This window comes from Lissotriton vulgaris, chromosome 4_1 (assembly GCF_964263255.1).
Source record: "Lissotriton vulgaris chromosome 4_1, aLisVul1.2, whole genome shotgun sequence".
Taxonomy (NCBI): Eukaryota; Metazoa; Chordata; class Amphibia; order Caudata; family Salamandridae; genus Lissotriton; species Lissotriton vulgaris.
Genome location: NC_141691.1, coordinates 46702040 through 46708935, shown reverse-complemented (window position 1 = coordinate 46708935; position 6896 = coordinate 46702040).

Genomic DNA, 6896 nt, shown 5'->3' with positions numbered 1-6896 from the left:
TCAGAAAATGGATCACAAACTTTGATATCATCTTCAGCCCCTTTAGTGATCACAATCCACTGACGCTGGATTTTAATTGTATGAATCTGAGAATATCAGTGGGTGTACCTGAGGCCATAGAACAGGTGACATCACAAGGGAGAAGGTTGAAATGGGCCAAGATAAACGGAGACAAGTTCTATCTTGACCTTGTGACGAAGGGTCAAAAACAATTGCAAATATGCCTGGACGAAAACATGGGTGGTCCAATTGTGGTTAGGGCTTTTGAGGAAATTGCCAAACTTGTAGATACCTTGCTGAAATCCTCACCCCGAACAGGATCCAAACAGCCCCTGACCCCACGTTGGTTTGACCACGACTGTACCAAGGCATTGAAAGATCTAAAAAAAAGCCTTTCTGACCAACCGAAGGATAAAGCCAAGATAACAGGGTGCAGATCCAATTATAAAAAAGCCCTGAAAACGCGCACGAAATCCCTGCAAAACCGAACATGGGAGGACCTAAGGGAAGCAGCAGAGCGGGGTGACATGTCGGCTTTCTGGAAAATCATAAATGACCCATGTTTTAAAGATCCAAGAGGGCCGGACATAGTGAATACCATTCTCCCTGATCATTGGCGCAACCACTATTGTGGTCTCTATAACCATACGGGGACCGCACTACAAGAAAAAGGGGCAAAACCAGCAACACCCGTAGGTTTAAAGTTTTCGCTAGGAGAAATAAAATCATCTATTCAAGGGCTGTCAAAAAATAAAGCGCCCGGCCCAGACAGCATTCCCCCCGACCTTTATTTGAGTAACATTGACTTATGGGCACCCGTTCTCACCAGGGTTTTGAACGAGGCAGTAGTGGCAGGACTGCCTCGGTCTTGGTCCTCTGCAACCATTGTCCCAATCTATAAGAAGGGCAGCCGGGACGACCCCCAATGTTATCGTCCTATTTCCCTGATAGATGTTACGGCCAAAGTTCTAGGACGTGTAATTTTAAAACGTCTACAAGTCTGGGTAGAGGACAACTATATTTTAACTGACGTACAGTACGGATTCAGAGAAGGGAGATCCACAACAGATCAATGTTTAAACCTATATCTCCTTACAGCCAAATACACTATTGCAGCTAAGGGGACTATCCATATGGGGTTTATGGATCTCTCAGCGGCCTTTGATCGCATTAACAGACAGAAACTATGGGCCCTGATGATCTCTTTGGGGGTGGATTACGAGCTAGTAGATGCCCTGAAGGCATTACACTGGGAGACTACAGCTACAGTTCGCTACAATAAAGAAGGGATGAAGACTGAACCATTTCCCTGCACAAGTGGTGTGCGGCAGGGTTGTATCTTAGCGCCCTTCCTATTCTCTTTGTATATAAAAACCTGGATAAAGAACCTATGAAGCTGGGAGTGGATTGCCCTAAGATTGGCCAGCGTCCGGTACCCGTCCTCCTGTATGCGGACGATGCGGTGCTGCTAGCCCGCACCCCACTCGGGCTACAAAAGCTAATTGATGGGTTTGTAAATTTCATGAACTCGTTGGACCTCTCAGCAAATTTGGATAAGTCTTTTGTTATGACCACAGGCTTGAACCCCAAAAATACTTTCTTGTACAGTATAGGTAGACATAAGCTGGGAAGAGTTAAGTCATTCTCCTACCTAGGCATTCTCTTCAATGAGAAATTGGAATTCAAGAATCTGGCGGAAAAACACGCATCCAAATTGGTGGCCTCAACGGGTGCTATAATGGCATTTGGAAGGAGGCTAGGTAGGTGGTCCCCGGAACAGATATTAATCTATACAGAGCAGTATCCTGTGCTAAGGTGTCATATGGAGCAGAAGTGTGGGGTTGCAAAACTAACCATGTACAGCAGATACAAGCTGAGGAAAATAAATTCTTCAAAAAACTACTAAAGGTTCCTCAGTGCACCCCCGCTCATATAACTCACTTGGAACTGGGCGAGCCCTATATTGAGGACAAAATCACGATCCGACCCATCATGGCCTGGATCAAGATATGGACAAACCCAGAGGCTTGCCTTAGTAGACAGATTATTATGGATTGCCTGAGCCGGGATAAAGGGGACCAGATTCCATGGCTTAAATATGTAAAGGACACCTTGGAATGTATCGGCTGTAAAGACCTGTTCTCTGACCCAGAGCTGATGACCACACAGAATAAAGTACTGGCCAAAAACTCATTTAGTGCATGGGCATCAACAAGGAGGGCCCTCGTTGAAAACAAAAAACCCTCGGTGGTGGCACACGGCTCAGTGGTATCTAGAAATTTTAAAATGGAACCATACCTAGCGGTAATGCACAATGCGCAGGAAAGATTTTATATGACCAGGTTCCGTTTGAATCTACTTCACCATCTATTGGCAGTTCCTGCAGGTTTCACACTCACGGTAGAGATGAAGGGTACCTGCGGCTGCGACACTAGGTCTCCGCAGGATACCCTTCACTTTGTTTTATTATGCCCTTACTACTCAGAGCCAAGAAGGAAGTTTTTAGTTAGGATTTTGAAAAATCAAAAACTGAAGCATGCCAAAGCAGCCCTCCTTTTTTTGCAAAAAGCCCCAGACCAATATACCCTGTTATGTGTCATAAGTTTTATCAAAGTTGCCATAAGACTGAGGAACACCAGGGAAATAACTGCACATCCTGATCCGAATCCAGTCTGAGACCCCCAATGAATGATGTACTGTCCTTATATATGAACTTTTTATCTGAAAATTTTCTTAAAATATCCTTGTAATTGTTTTTAAACACTGTATGTATGTATTTTTCATGCTCTTTAATGGTATCTTTTTAAGTACCGAATAAAGATAATTTGAATTTGAATTTGCTAACCTGTCAAGTGGGAGCCAAATAAAAGGGGTGGTTCCAAAGCATTGATTTCCCATGTTAATTTTCATGGAAACTTTGCCCTCCGATACAGACAAAGCGACTGAATGGGCTTAAAGCAGATTTTGCCAGAAAGTTAGAACTTTACTGTGTAAGTCTGCTTTTAGTGACTTGTTGTAAATCCGTTCAGTAGTTTTCAAGAAATTAGTGTTTAAAGATTGCCTTGTATTGGGCATGAAGGGGATATACATTTAGGCATATTTGGATGGTTGTTCCTGTGGAAGTCCAGCGGTACTGAAAATAAAAAATAAAATAGGGCCTTCTGATTGGCTGAGGGAGCTTGTTCACCATTCGGCTATATCAGAACTGCCGCAGTTAAATATGTATTTTTCAGGCAGATGGCACCACGGTACCCTCACAAGACCCTCTTGTGTGGAAGCACGGTGATCCTGTAGGAGCCGCTTTCCAAACTTCCACCCTATGCTACCCCAGTACCGTACAAGCTTCCCTGTGGAGCAGTACCATGGAGTGAAAGCTTGCATATCTGGTACTGTGGCTGCACTGCGTTACCCGGATTTTTATTTTTAAAGAAAATAAAACGCGGGCCGAGGGGGATCGGCTGCTCACATGGCGGGAGCTTGGGGTCGCAGTATCTATGGCCACCGCTAGGTGAGTACTGCAAAAGGTTGTTCACAGGGGGGGAATAGGCGGTCACTACAGGGTTGAGCGTAGGACCAGGCCTGAGCCCTGGCCCTGTGGCCATCCCTCCCCGGCTGCACTCAGCTGAATGCCACACACAGCGGAAGGTTGGCTGGCGATGCCAGGGTTGGGTACAGGCCCCGGGGCCAACCCCTCCCGCTGTGCCATGGAGGCACTGGCTGTAGGTTGTCCAAGAGAGGTGCAATAATTCTACAGTTTCAATGTGATAAAAGAAAATGAAATTGACTGAAAAACGAAGGTTAATGTGATGTTATAGTTTGGTGTTGAAAAACAAAAAAATGAAATTCAGAAGTTATAGCTTACTGAGCTAACTATAACTTGCACACCCACCCTGCACTACTTTTGACCTGAAATATTACATCAATCATGACATGTTAGCCCTAAAAAAAAAAGGGACAAGAATGTGTGTTGGGCGTTTGTGCACGAACGGGTGCAGGGCCTGGCTGCAGGCCAGTGCACGATGGGGCGCAAATTCTAGTTAGGTCAGTAAACATAATTTGTGAACTTCTGTTGGTGTTTTTTAAAGTTCATTTTTTTATCCAATTTCAACACCTGACTACAACGTAATTTTAGCCTTTGTTTTTTCTGTGAATTTCTGTTTTATTTCTAATATAAACAAAGTTCTTCTCAAACCTAACTATAACGTCACTTTAACCTTTGTTTGTTTACTGAATTTCTCGTATTTCTAATGTAAGTTAAGTTATTAGTATCTTACCTAACTATAATGTTACTTTACCCTTTGTTTTTTTAGTGAATTTCACTTTTTTCTAATGTAAGTTAAGTTATTAGTATCTTACCTAACTATAATGTTACTTTAACCTTTGTTTTTTAGTGAATTAGTGAATTTCTCTTTTTTCTAATGTAAGTTAAGTTATTAGTATCTTTCCTAACTATAATGTCACTTTACCCTTTGTTTTTTTAGTGAATTTCACTTTTTTCTAATGTAAGTTAAGTTATTAGTATCTTACCTACCTATAATGTTACTTTAACCTTTGATTTTTTGTGAATTAGTGAATTTCTCTTTTTTCTAATGTAAGTTAAGTTATTAGTATCTTTCCTAACTATGTCACTTTACCCTTTGTTTTTTTAGTGAATTTCACTTTTTTCTAATGTAAGTTAAGTTATTAGTATCTTACCTAACTATAACGTCACTTTACCCTATGTATTTTCCAGTGAATATATATACACATACACAGGCGGTACAGGTACCATAGACCCAACCCTTGTGCACCCAGGAAATCTGTTCATTTAAAAGGAAGGTAGATTTCCGGTGCATTTTCACACAGGTAGCGAGAGATGGACAGAGCGCAGTGTGACGCACACACCCTCACACAGGAAAGGAGTGTGCTGATACTCAGGGCTGGGCTGGGACTGTGATATGGAGATTGTGCAGGTGGGGCGCAATCACAGCGAAACAAGGACTGGCCAGCAGTGACGCATGAGCTGCCCAGGAGGAATGAGGGCTGGACGGCTGACTCAGCCTGTGCTCTTCTACAACGCTAGAAGTGGGAAAGGGGCAGAGCACCCTCTACGTGACACCAGGGATCCTAGTGGGGGAAAAAAGTAGGGGAACTGTGGGCCGAGAATCAGAGGGAGGGAATAAACCGAGAATTGGATAAGTGGGCGGATTTAGTGGTGGGTTCAGTATGCCCAAAACATTCCAATTCTTAGTATTACTTTTTTCTATTTAATTCAACCAATGGATAAAAAATATTATTTAATATGAGTTGTTGACATTAAAATACATTCACAAAGTGGGATATGTTTAAAATCACAGAATGTCTCAAATACGCCTAAATGTGGAAGTACAGGCCATTTGGTCCGAACCATGGAATTTCTGTCATCAGCACTTCTCCCTTTTTCCATAAGAGCAGTTCAAACACAAATGGCAAAATATCCTAGTTTGCAAATGTTTTCTATATGATTATGGCTCTGCCATATTTGCCACATAATGCAACATCTGCTTCATAATCTGACAATCTTAACTAATACATTGTTTGTAGCTCAAGCGGATCAAAAGTTGCAAAGAAAATGTGACTTATGTTGCTGCAAAGTGGACGGCCCTTCGCAAAGGTTGACTGATCACCTTTCTCACTGTTGCATTTGCATGTTACACTGGTACTAATAATGCAAAATCTTTCCAGAGACTGTTAGCATGTGTAAAAAGTTCAAAAAAATAAAGTATCAGAAAATATACTGCAGCCTTTTTTGTGCTGCATAATTTAGTCAACACTGCAGCATAATGTTGTCCTTCATTGCTGCATAATTCCAGTGCCCCCCAAAGCAGGCAGCACATGTTATAAGTGCTTGTGAAGGGAGCAGAGAGACTGTGAAGTTTACAAACTTAGTTTGGCGTGCCTGCAAATCCTGCATTGCTGATCCCTGGTGAGTTGCAGCTACTACTGCTGAAACAAGGCAAATGGAGGTACCAGTGGGTGAGGTGGACTGGCCTCAAGGGCAAGGCCGGCTTTAGTGCTGGTGGAGCCCTGTGCCACAATGCTTGTTTGGTGCCCCCCATGACTCCTTCACTACCACCCTTTAACAGTGTCCCTCAAGTCTCCAGAACCACACTCTGGCTCAGTAGCATTTAATTTGATTTACAGTGCCACTCACACCAGTGTACGGTGTCAGAGCACTTTACATCACACACATTACACAGAGACAATCAACTATACGTGTGTAAATCACTGTATAGATAATGTTACGTAAGTCTAAGGACTACAAGGTGTAGGAGTCACATGACAACCATACTAGTAGGCAGTATAGTTCAATAGTGATTGGTCTGGAGAAACACAAACGTAATACCGTGCTTGGGGGCTCTCTTTAATAATCAGAATTGATTTTTATTCAAGTTAACACTTTTTGTAACATTAGGATAATCAAAGACTCGGGGGAGAAACATAATGCTCTAATTTATACCGTGCAGTTCCAAGCAGCGCTTAGATGACAGTTAATAGCTCACTGTTCTATGTTAGGATTTTAACATAAACTGCAAGTAACAAAAGGATCCCTCTGACAAAAGCAGAAACCCACTGATCTATTTACATTATGTGCACTTTGTGTTTGCACAGTACATGTTCTTAGCAGCAGGCACATTAATCCTCTGAGCTACCTTTCCCTGAGGCAAAACTTCCACTAGACAAAACTCTGATGTCTAGGAAGAATATTAATCACCGGACTGATCATGTCATTTTTATTGTTGCCGAAAATTGCTGGAGGCCAAGAAGGAGGCAGCAAGTGCTTTTAAAACCATAATATACCTGCAAACATAACGCCCCCTCCCAAAGTCAGCGCCCGGTGCAGTCGCACCGCCCTAGAACAGTCCTGTTCATGGGAT